Raw genomic sequence first — 12,503 nt, forward strand, 5'->3', positions numbered from 1 at the left:
AAACGTCGGTTTTAGTTTATTATTGTTATTAGTTTTTAGCAATGACGCGGCATAATACCCAGAAGAATTTTAATCACTGTGACACAGGCAGCGGAAGCCTACGTTCTTACAGCCATGCAATCCTTTTCAAAAGACTAAACTGCCATTTGGCAGTGTATTATAATTATCTTTTGTAGTATATAGATTTTAGCTTTTGTGCCATTATGCAGTACAACGCTAAAAGTTGTTAGTCTGTTATTAAATCATGTGTTATCCTCGTTTACCTGCTTTGGTCTGCCTTAACAGTCATGAATGGCACAAAAGATAAATATAATAATACATAATCAAATAGCGGTTTACTCTTTTTAAAAAATATCCACTTGCTGCTTCCCTCTGAGAGCATACTTCATCGGGCAAAACAGAGGGATGTCGGAAGGGCCGGCCGCGGTGGTCTCGCGGTTCTAGGCGCGCAGTCCGGAACCGTGCGACTGCTACGGTCGCAGGTTTGAATCCTGCCTCGGGCATGGATGTGTGTTATGTTCTTAGGTTGGTTAGGTTTAAGTAGTTCTAAGTTCTAGGGGACTGATGACCACAGCAGTTGAGTCCCATAGTGCTCAGAGCCATTTTTGAAGTCGGAAGGTGCGAGATTTGGCCTGTAAACTTTGTGAGATAGAACAGTCCAATGAAGTTTTGTGGGCTCCTCTCTGGTGCGCAGAGTCTTCCAGACGATCAGTGAGGTGTTTGAGTGTGATCCGTCACCTCAACACGTTCCAACATTGCAGGTGTCACAGCTGTGTGCGGGTGGCCGGCATGCTGGAGATCGAACATGTTTGCACGACGATAATGAACGCCTGGCCCAACGACTCACCGTGCTTTTCTCACTGCTGGTTCTCTTCATACACACTGTAAGCGACTATGAATATCTGTCATGCTCAATGAAAGCCCTCCACTTGGATCACACCTCCGCTGCAGATGCCGTCTTGAACCTACGTATAGCGCCGCCACCTATGGGAACGTCATAAAACTATATGGGCTGAAGTGGAAATATCCCACGATATCCCGCTATAAATTCTTCATTTTTTCAACCGAATCTGGCCAAGAAAAGAAAGTGATGCGTTAATTATTGAAGCCCCTCTTACTTCAAAGACTCCTGATGTCTGAGGCTATTACTTGCATTATTTACGTATTTTTTTGAAATGTGTAGCTTGTAACTTTATCTGAAGTCAAAATATCGTTCAAGTATCACATTATACAGAATAATTATTTAAATAAATATAAATTTTTGATATAACATGTTTTTAAATCGGACTAAAAGTATAAAACATTTTCCCACTCTTATACAAACAATCGTGAAAATTTGTCCTTGGTAAATTGTAGTAGCCATGAAAATAATTGTAAGATTTATAACGAAAAACGTGGGGCGAACACATTACATAATTGATACATGAATAGTTCGCCTCTGAACAATTACCTACTGCATGCACCCCAGTGGTACGTGGTCAGTCTGGGGCCTGTAACAGATGGATTGATAGGGCAAATAGAAAAGATCGAAAGTTTCATTCAGTAAAAGGGAAAGCTACACGGAGGTTCAAAAAATGGCTCTAAGCACTATGGGACTTAACATCTGAGCTCATCGGTCCCCTAGACTTAGAACTACTTAAACCTAACTAACCTAAGAACATCACACACATCCATGCCCGAGACACGGTTCGAACCTGCGACCGTAGCAGCAACGCGGTTTCGGACTGAAGCGCCTAGAACTGCTCGGTCACAGCGGTCGGCCTACATGCAGATTCCCACCCAATTCCATTAGAGTCACTTTATCAGAGGTGCTGTTGTAACGTCTGATTCTGAAACTGGATGAGCGTCTTTATGACCTTGTGAAAAAGCGCGTTGCTCTTCTTTGGATCTTCTCAATTTCCTTTATCAGTCTTAAACAGAGGAACAATACTCATCTATCGGTCGAGTGAAGCGAGGATTATCTCGTTTTAAGTGGACTCCACTTCGTGGGGTTTCTTCCAATGAAACTGGTATCTGCCTTTTGCAACTGACATTGCGTGTGTAGTGTATGCAAGACTGCCCCTGCATAGTTCGGTTGGTTGGTTGGTTGGTCTGGGGGAGGGAACCAAACAGAGAGGTCATCGATCCCACTGGATTAGGGAAGGATGGGGAAGGAAATCGGCCGTGACATTGCAATGGAACCATCCCGGTATTTTCCTGAAGCGATTTAGGGAAAACACGGAAAACCTAAATTAGGATGACCGGAAGAGGGGTTTGAAGTGTCGTCCTCCAGAATGTGAGTCCAGAGTGCTAACCACTGCTCTACCTCGCTCGATCCTGTACAGTTCGACCATCACACTTCCGTGTACATTTAGCGGACCGGGTATGGCAACTGCCTCACCTACGAGGTCGTTTGGAAGTAGACAAGACAAAGGCACTGTGTACAGTCGACCCACCAGCAGCTGACTCGGCGTCTGGGACCGCCGTCTTCGCCGTTACGTCGCGTGTGATTCGCAGCACGCAGCGCTGCGATAAGCGGGTGGTGTTTTCCGACAGCGTGGTCACGTACTCACCTGGTTACGCGCCGTATGCTTCGGCAGGCAGCTACATAGGTCCGCGCTCCGCCCAGAGGACAGACACGTCCCTGACTCCGAGGGATCGAGAACCGCTTTTCACGTCTCCGCAACGTACCCCGCCTGCCGCGACCGCTGCCGCTGTCCGCTGAGTTGTCGTGCCGTGAGCCACATCCGCCTCTGCGCTTCCAACAGCCGCTCAAGAGGTGCTGCTTCACCGCGGTTTCCACTAGCCGCCTATGAGCTCCTCGCCTCGTAGGACCGTGCCTAAATCTCTTCCCTGCTTCTCTAGATGCTGTCCAGGATGGACAGTTTTCAATTATTTTTCTGGAAACATTCGGGATTGTACTTTAACAAGTTACTGTGTTAAACGGTTGTGTTTTAGAAATGTTTTTCATAACTCCTCAGTAGAGGATAGAAAAATGAAGTCGTCCACTTTAAATAGGCACATAAGCACGCTACCAGTTGTTCAATGTGTGAAGTTGTTTCCAGCCGTCTAACCAAAAAACGGCAGAGCTTTCCAACTTTTTATATCCAATACGTTAAATTAGTTTCCTGTTGCCCATTAACTGCCCGGTACCTGCATCAAGCATCGATCTTTCGTAGCACCATAGCAAAACGACGGGCTCATAACTTGAGAAATTCCACAACTCGAGTGGGAAAGTATAAACTTGTGGTCCCCCTTATCCTCCAACCGGTCTTCTACAAAGTGCTCGGTGTTCTCAGCGAAGCAAAAGACTCGCTATGAGAGTTCAAAGATATCGTCAGAAATCAAGCAAAAAACTTCAAATATTCCGTTCCAAGGGAACAGTATAATTTATTCCCACTGTAATAAACACCGGCAATTCTATTTCCCTCGCCAGTACCTTGCCCAGCTATTATAATGGTGTGAACGTGTGAAGGCGGGTGGTGGGGCGATGCGAATGACAAGGAGTAATGTACCATATGTCGCTCGTGCTTACAGCAATATTTTACCGCTGTAGTGCGCACTTTGAGGTGCGCACTCAGTGTTTAGTGTTGATTTTCATCTTAGTTTAAGTATGAAGAGGCTACTTAGCCATTCTAGTTTTCATTGTGAGCGGCATAAAGCAAACACTGTAAGTGTTACGTTAATAAGGAACAGAGATAATTAGGCGAGCATATAGTTTCTAGGGAGACTCAGAGGCAGAAACAGAGGCCCGATGGGGCGCTGACCTCAGTGTTGGAAGTCACCATGGTAGACAACTGCGGGCGCACGTGATTTGGGCCATACAGAGAGAGGGAGGGAGGAAGGGAGGGAGGGAGGGAGGGAGGGAGAGAGAGAGAGAGAGAGAGAGAGAGAGAGAGAGAGAGAGAGAGTAGTCTCCGTCTCTCCCTGCGCAGAACAGATCCTACCCGCCTTCTTATTTGCCCAACACATTAGCTTCCTGACATATCAGTAAGCTGCCGTTGTATGATACAGTGTCGAGAAGAGCTTTTATGAAGTTTGTAGAAGAGAAGTACTGATGGAAGCATATCTGTGGATCATGTCATGAGTGGTACTTGGGTAGCTCAGTCGGTAGAGCACTTGTCTGTGAAGGTCCCAGATTCGAGCTCGGTCCAGTTCACAGTTTTAATCTGTTATGGAACTTCAATGCCAACAGCTTATGCTAAATCATCCCACGCGCACTATGAATGTTACAGCTGCCGATCAACTGTTGCTACAGCAACGCTGACGTCGTAAAAGCACTGCTCTGGAACGATTAAGTTCATCTGGAAACTGAACCGCGGCTAACGCTCCACGTCTTGGTCACGCTACACCTGTCTTCTTCCCTCTTCAAGAGCCCAAATTACGCGAGCTCCCAGCTACTCTCAAATTTATTATTAGAACATTTAGGCCTCTTACTAAATTAGTTCTACAGCTACAGAATGATTATCTTGTTTCTCACAGTCGGGCATTCTCAATGGGGTAGCCCCCAACTAATTAAAAAGCAACTCCCCGTTTCTGTCACCCAGCAGAGCCACTTTATTTTGCCAGATGACAGCCAGAAAAAATGCACATGACGTCACGGCAACCTTCTGAATGTTGTTCAGGCCAGCAACTAGTCCCAGACTTCCTATACTCACTATATATTTAATTATTACAGAAGTTGGCTCACCCTATAAATATGCCGAAAAAGGGAGTCTCCACGTCCCATGCAATATGGAACATGTTCTGACAATTCCGCTGATGCTCAAATACGTCTTGACGAATATGTCGTCTCACTAACCGCATTACCACACGTAAAATTATTCTCTATATTACAGTTCAAACCCAATTTTTGCTCACTCTAAGCCGGCGAAACACGTTGCCAGCACATAGCTCACTCATCATGAATGACACCAAGAGGCCGCCGAAATTGATGTCTCCGTCCCATGACAGGGCCACTATCAACATTGTCACATGGCCTCACTATTGAGACGTCTGGAATTTGACCCAGGACACTGGCCTAGTGTCTGCAGATCTGGAACTGTGCGCCACTATTCTATCTTCCATGCCGGCCAAATACTGGCGATAAATATGTTTACCATCACCATGGTTCGAACTGGCTACATTTGAGCCGAGCGCAGAGACATTGTAAGAGGTCCATGATTAAAGAATTTGTTGCTAGCGCACTCGAGCTGATGCAATTTCGATGGATTGCTCACGTGCTGCCTGCGATATGTAAGCTATAAGAGAATCTCAGACCAAAGAGCAGTGTTGACTGCAGTAGGAACGGTGTAGTAGCAGTAGATAGCAGTCTGGTGTATCGTGTTGGCTGGGCCGGTCGTGGTGGAGCGATGACGGAGCCTGAGCGTTGTAGTATAAGGTAAAAGCAGCCTCGCGCACATGTAGTATTGTTATATCAAGTTCCATGTAAATGTTTTAAACAAAATCTCTTAATAATAATATTTCTCATAAAAAGTAACTTTTGACAATCATTCATTTCAATTTAAAGAATTTACTAATTTCTGCAATCCTTGGTCATCCCGATTATTGAAAGGAAAAATCTGTTGTTTCTTTTTATACATGACAAATCTATCGGGCAGCATTGCACAGAGCTGCGCCAGAAAAATTTCTTATAGGAGCAGGTATATACGCGTTATCCAGCGACCTAATTGAGGTAAGATTTTTCAATTTATTGAGAATGAATTTTCAGGGCCATGACGCAGCACTGCTGACGTCCAAAATTTACCAGTTTAAATTCACAGTCGCAATTTTATTGAGAGATTAGTCGCATTTTATTATTGATAGGTTACGCAATTTATCTATTAGTGTCAATGCTATACATAATTTCGCTGTTGGGTAGTTACGCTAAATGAGAATATTATTTATATTATTTTTTGCTGTTGGGAGGTTACGGAATAAATCTGTTGGAAGCTTACACTAAATGTGAATGACATAAATAATTATTGTTTTTACTGTTGGGAGGTTACGGAATTAATTTTGTGGGGAGGTTACAACATGCATTACCGATATGGGCTACGCAGGTGTGTAGAACAGAACAATTAACTTACACACGTCCACAATCCTGTTTAGTATTTCAACTTTGCTAAAAAATGTACAACCTATGGTTAATTCTGGAATACCAGACAATTGGTGTATGTATTAGTGCGAAATAAACACTGAGTGGGCAAATCAAAAGTGACCCAGGAAATTTTTTATAACACTGACGTCGAATTGAACTTTCCTGACGAACAGCAGAACTGCTGGAAACCATGATTTCGATGCACCAGTCGGTTATTGGTTACTTAAACAATATCTGTGTATGCTGGCATGCATGCATTTCTTAAGGACAATATAATGTAATATGAAGATCCTTATAAAAATGAACTTGAGTAAATCATTGGTTCATAAACCTCGAGGAGTCAAAATGGCGATAATAAAAATTTGTCTTTCTTGTACGGCCATCGCTAGGGCGAGCGTACTGGTTACAGACGGTGTATGACATACGGACGTTTGGTTCGATCCGGGAGGCGCGAACGGATGGACGAAGTGGTTAAGGCGACCGTTGCCGATAAGCGGGAAATACAGGTTTGAGTGACAGTCCGGCGCAAATTTTCATGTGTCACTAACAAAATGTACAGCTGACGTCAATCGGTTACTGTCACATGTCCGCAAATGCGTATCTCCCACGTTCTCTCTCCCGAGTTCTTAGATGTGTCATTACATTTAAGTGAATGAAATGAGCGAACGTGTTTACTGACCAGTCGAAAGCAACAATAAATGGTTGTCACGAGAAAACACACGTGTTGATTGTCGAAAGTTATGCAAAGCAGAACTTGTGGACAAAGTGTGCAGAGCAGTTTTCCCAAGAGTTTAATACTACAAGTATTATTGCAAAACCTAAAAAGACGTCTGCAAGGAAAAACTTAGTGGCAAAATGTCCTTGAAACTCCTGAAACCTAACGAGTGAATATTTACCATGTCCGTTTTATTTTTTGCACTCTGCATAAGCAATTGAATGCTTGAGATAGGGTGTCATTTAATTTAAAGCAACCGTTTTTTTTTTTTTTTTGGTCTGTATTGTCTTTAGAAATGATGTGAGAAACGCAGAACGTATGAATTTCTCCCTGGCGTCAGCGGCCTATTTGCTGAGTGCAAAATCTTTTTCCGGGTAACTCGCTGTATTTGGTATAAGGATGTTTGCGCATTCCGGCCGCAGCCTAGCTGCTGAATTATGAAACTCGCGTCGGAATGTTTTTTGTAGAAACAAGTCTTCAGCGCTACGGTAGTTGGGCGGATCTTTATGAGAGAACTCTTCCGCCGTTCAGTGATGCCTTGCGGTTAGAAATTGTCTCGCGGCTGCGCTTCTTTCAGTTTTTTTGCTTCGTATCGGCGTTTGTGCTGTACCGCTTTTTCTAACAGATGCTCCCGTTCAGAGCATCCTGCGTGAAGCTCTCTTGCATCGACACGGTTGTGCACTCTCGCGTTCTCTAAACAGGAGAACTATCCGAGAAGTAACCTCCGTCTTCATGTGACATGGAGAAGATAGGTGGAAGAAACAGTCGTTACACTGACTCAAAAACTAAGTCATTGTACTTAAGGCTGCAGTAGCAAGAAAGACACATCGTACCTAGGTGTCAGATAGTTAAACTAAACTAAACTCCGTCCGAACAGGCCTTGGAAGGCCCAACGGAACCGACCGACCACCGTGTCATCCTCAGCCCACAGGCGCCACCTGATGTGGATATGGAAGGGCATGTGGTCAGCACATCGCTCTCCCGTGCCGTATGTCGGTTTACGAGATCGGAGCCGCTACTTCTCAGTCAAGTAGCTCTTACGTTTGCCTCACCATTTCAGAGTGTAACCCGCTTGCCAACAGCGCTCGGCCGACCGGATGGTCACCCATCCAAGTGCTAGCCCAGCCCGACAGCGCTTAACTTCGTTGATCTGACGGGAACCGGTGTTACCACTGCGGCAAGGCCATTGGCCTATTGTCAAATAGTAACCATTAGAAATTACTGTTGCAGCTTAGAATCCAGCCAAATATGAAATCAGTTTTGTATCTCGCAATGGTGTTGCCATTCACAGCGGAATTTGTATTGTACACTATCCGATGAAAACTAGCAGGACACCTACTATTGGACATTAATTTGTGGTGTGGCCATCATTCATCTTTCCGATTACTTAACCCCTAATGGAGTCACTTTCAATGAGGTGTCTGAATGCCTTTGGAGGAATGCCTGCCTATTCTCCTCCGAGAGCCGAAACCAGAGAAGGTAGCGATGTTAGACAAAGGGGTCTGGAGCGAAGTCGATGTTCCAACACCCACACATAAGTGTGGGTTCAAGTCGGAACTGCGGGCAGATCAGTCAGTTTCAGGAGTGATATTCTCCACAGACCATTGCCACACAGACGCTTCTTTATGATAGGCTGCATTCTCGTGCTGTTAAAAACAGGCATCGTCTCTGAACTGTTCATCTGTTGTACACGGTACACTAAGCTCTAAAATTTGTTTACATTCTTCCGCATTTAGTGCGGTAAGGGGCCACACCCTAACCATGAAAAATAACCCTCCCTCAACAATAACACCACCTCCTCCATACTTCACTGTTGGCACAACACATGATGGCAGGTAACGTTCACCAAACCCAAAGACTTGCATCGGATTACTACAGGATAGGTCTCGCCATTCCCAGTGTTCCATTTCCAGTCATCCACTGTTTACACCACCTCAAGCATCGCATTGACTACAGAAATACACCATGTGATCAAAAGTATCCGGACTATTGGGTGAAAATGCTGGAATTCAATAAGGTATTGGCCCACCCTTAGCCTTGATGACAGCTTCCACTCTCGCAGTCATACGTCCAATCAGGTGTTGGAAGGTTTCTTGGGGAATGGCTGCCCATTCTTCACGGATTGCTGCACTGAGGCGAGGTATGCATATCGGTCGGTGAGGCCTGGCACTAAGTCGGCATTCCAAAACACTCCAAAGGTGTTCTAAAGGGTACAGGTCAGGACTCTGTGCAGGCCAGTCCATTACAGGGACGTTATTGTCGTGTAAGTACTCCGCCACAAACCGTGTATTACGAACAGGTGCTCGATCGTGTTGAAAGATGCAATCGTCATCCCAGAATTGCTCTTCAACAGTGGGAAGCAAGAAGGTGCTTAAAACATCAGTGTAGGCCTGTGCTATGACAGTGCCACGCAAAACAAGGGGTGTAAGCCATCTCCATGAAAAACACTATCACATCATAACACCGCCGCCTCCGAATTTTAGTGTTGGCACTAAACACGCTGGCAGATGACGTTCATCGGGCATTCGCCATACCTACACCCTTCCATAGGCTCACCACAGTGTGTATCGTGATTCGTCACTCCACACAACGTTTTTCCAGTGTTCAATCGTCCAATGTTTACGCTCCTTACACCAAGCGAGGCGTCGTTTGGCGTTTGCCGGCGTGATGTGTGGCTTATGAGCAGCCGCTCGACCATGAAATCCATGTTTTCTCACCTCCCGCCTAACTATCACAGAATTTCTGGACACATGTCTGCCTATTACACATTACAACCCTCTTCAATTGTCGGCAGTCTTCGTCAGTCAACAGACGAGGTCAGCCTGTACGCTTTTGTACTGTACGTGTCCCTTAACGTTTCCACTTCAGTATCACATCGGAAACAATGGACCTAAGGATGTTTAGGAGTATGGAAACCTAACGTACAGACATATGACACAAGTGACACCCAATCACCTGACCACGTTCGAAGTCCGTGAGTTCTGCGGAGTGCCCGATTCTGTTCTCTCACGATGTCTAATGACTACTGAGATCGCTGATATAGAGTACCTGGCAGTAGGTGGCACACACTGCACCTAATATGAAAAACGTAGGTTTTTGGCTGTGTCCGGATACTTTTGATCAAATAGTGTATTATGAGGAGCAGCTAAACCATTGAAGCCCACAATTTTTAACTCCGCGCACTCTGGAACTAGCGAGTGATTCCTTCCGCTGATTTCGAGCGAGTTTTTTCAACCGTCTTTCGCATTGTTCGACGGTCTCTGTCCACCAGTAGATGAGGTCTGCCTGGTCGAGTTCACTATCACATCAACAACAGGCGATGGGAGCAGTTTTACAACGTTTCAAACGTCTCACATAGATTGATTACACATGTTACCTCCAGTGACTAGACAACATTCGAAGCCACTAAACTCCCCTGACCGCCCCACTCTGCTGTTAGTGCTTGTCCACTGACAAAAAATGGTTCAAATGGCTCTGAGCACTATGGGACTTAACATCTGAGGTCATCAGTCCTCTAGAACTCAGAACTGCTTAAACCTAACTAACCTAAGGACATCACACACATCCACGCCCGAGGCAGGATTCGAACCTGCAACCTTAGCGGTCGCGCTGTTCCAGACTGAAGCGCCTAGAACCGCTCGGCTACATCGGCCGTCTCCTTTCATACCGGTGGGACATCTAGTGATGAAAGGCACATTACAGTCCGGTGTCCGAATAGTTCTGATCAGATAGTGTATATGGACGGAACGTGTTGACGGAAGTAATTGTGCATCAACGAAGGCTTTTGTTCAAGATTATAACGATGAATATTAACTATAATAACAGAAGTGGCATTTCGTAAAGTCTGAAATGAATTGATGCAGAAATATGGCGAAAAAGTTCCCTTAAACTGAAGTTTCACGATACCTCAACAACGTAAAAAATTTACGCAGATTTCTCGCAGCACTTTGCGTGAGATCCTGACCATACAAATGTAAACATGTCTCCATCGTAATACATCGCCTCTAGGATAAAATGAGTGTATCAGGATTTTCATTTATATGTATAACATACTGACATTTTTATCGAAATGAAATTGAGTGATCGACTAAAACCTATTTGTTGCGTTTCACACAGAAGGTGAACTTTCGGTAATCGAACCCGAAGGATTGGTAGGCACACTGGTCTTTGTTGCTGTTGTTTGAAATACGCTAGCAGACAAGCAGCTGGGAGTGCTAAGGCTTTAGCCCACAAAAAAATATATCATGTCATCAACGAAAGACTGTTTAACAAACAGTGCAAAGTAACAGATGAAATTTGAGGCACTCAAATGAAAGCAAGTAAATCAGCAATAAAGATTTTCTATGTGAAAAGTGACGGATTTTCAGTTGAGGTATGAAGTCGTGACACTACGTAGAGTTTCTGTCCCAAGACAAATGCAAAAGAGCACAGTTCGAATTCAGGTGTTACTAGAGCAGACAGAAAAATACTTAAGTTAACACATGTTCCAAAATCTATAGACCAAGCATCAAGAAACATTTAGCTAACAAATCAATTAACATTTGTAAGCATAGCAGATCAGGACACGAAATAGTGAAATAGCCTTTACGTTCATCAGTGAAATGTAAGTTGGGGCAAAATAGGTGTTATAAAGAACTTGTCAACTGTGGTTTAATTGTATGCCGTAAATGGTTCTACTTGTGATATTTTTGTATTATAGTTCTGAGAGTACTATAGCTCACTGACAGAGGTCTCAATTCACATTTCAGAATGGAAGCACTAACAATGGAACAATTTCGTTGAGTGTAAAGACATTTAACGCAAATTCTGGGCGTATCGTTGTGATAAAACGCGCATTCAACATCACATTTGGAAAAAAAACACCACCATCCGGAAAGACCACTCCTCTGTGATATTCCTGTACAGAACTGAAGTCAAATCGTGATGACAGAATTTAAGCATCCTCTGATACTTATTTTATGTATGCCCACTACATCAACACCATATGCAGCACAGAAACTCTGGATGTCAAGACGATTTCTCCTCAGAATAATGAAAGAGAAACTTAACCTCTTACTTCACAAAATTCAACGGTGCCTACCTCTGAAGGATAGGGATGTAGAGCGGTGGTATTCTTCTGGAGATGAGAGGATTGGAGCCTTTGAAAATGCAAAAGTCGATGCAGATCAGATCTGGTTTCGTGATGAAGCACTCTTCCATCTCCTTGCGTACGTCAACAAACAGAACTGGCACCACTGGGCTACTGCTACTGCACGCCATCAAGAAAAAGTCCCTGCTCGGTGCACAATCAGTGCACAATGCATCACTGGGTTCATTAGTATTTGGAAGCTGTCACAGCTGACAAATGCAGACAGGTACTGTAACGTGAATTCGTACCGACTGCACGACGCAGCCGAATGTTCCGGAACTACTGGTTCGTGCTGGGTGGAGCACGTCCACACCATACTGCGGCAGTCTCCGATTTCTTTCAGGAGACTTCTAAGATCAGAGCATTGCCCTCGACACAATAGCATTCATTGGACATGGTGTGGAACGTCCCCTTACATTCCCGATTTCAATCAGTGTGGCTGTTTCTTATGGGGCTATCTGGAGGACGGAGTATTCATAGACGCACCTCAAACACTTCACGATGTTGGTGTTGCTGTTTCCGAACATATTCGTGCAACCTCAAAAGGTGTTCTTCACAAAGTCATCAAGGAATTCAGTTCAAGTGTCTACACATTCGTTGGT

At 44.5% G+C, this 12,503-nt stretch overlaps 1 protein-coding gene and 1 pseudogene across 1 annotated transcript in view; one reads left to right on the forward strand and one right to left on the reverse strand.

Annotated features, from left to right (window-relative positions):
* Positions 1 to 12,503, forward strand: part of LOC126281863 (ras association domain-containing protein 10-like) — a 1,002,113-nt gene that overhangs the window by 164,647 nt on the left and 824,963 nt on the right. The gene's annotated exons all lie outside the window — the stretch shown is intronic.
* Positions 7,847 to 7,964, reverse strand: LOC126282613 (5S ribosomal RNA; annotated as a pseudogene).

This window comes from Schistocerca gregaria, chromosome 7, assembly GCF_023897955.1.
Source record: "Schistocerca gregaria isolate iqSchGreg1 chromosome 7, iqSchGreg1.2, whole genome shotgun sequence".
Taxonomy (NCBI): Eukaryota; Metazoa; Arthropoda; class Insecta; order Orthoptera; family Acrididae; genus Schistocerca; species Schistocerca gregaria.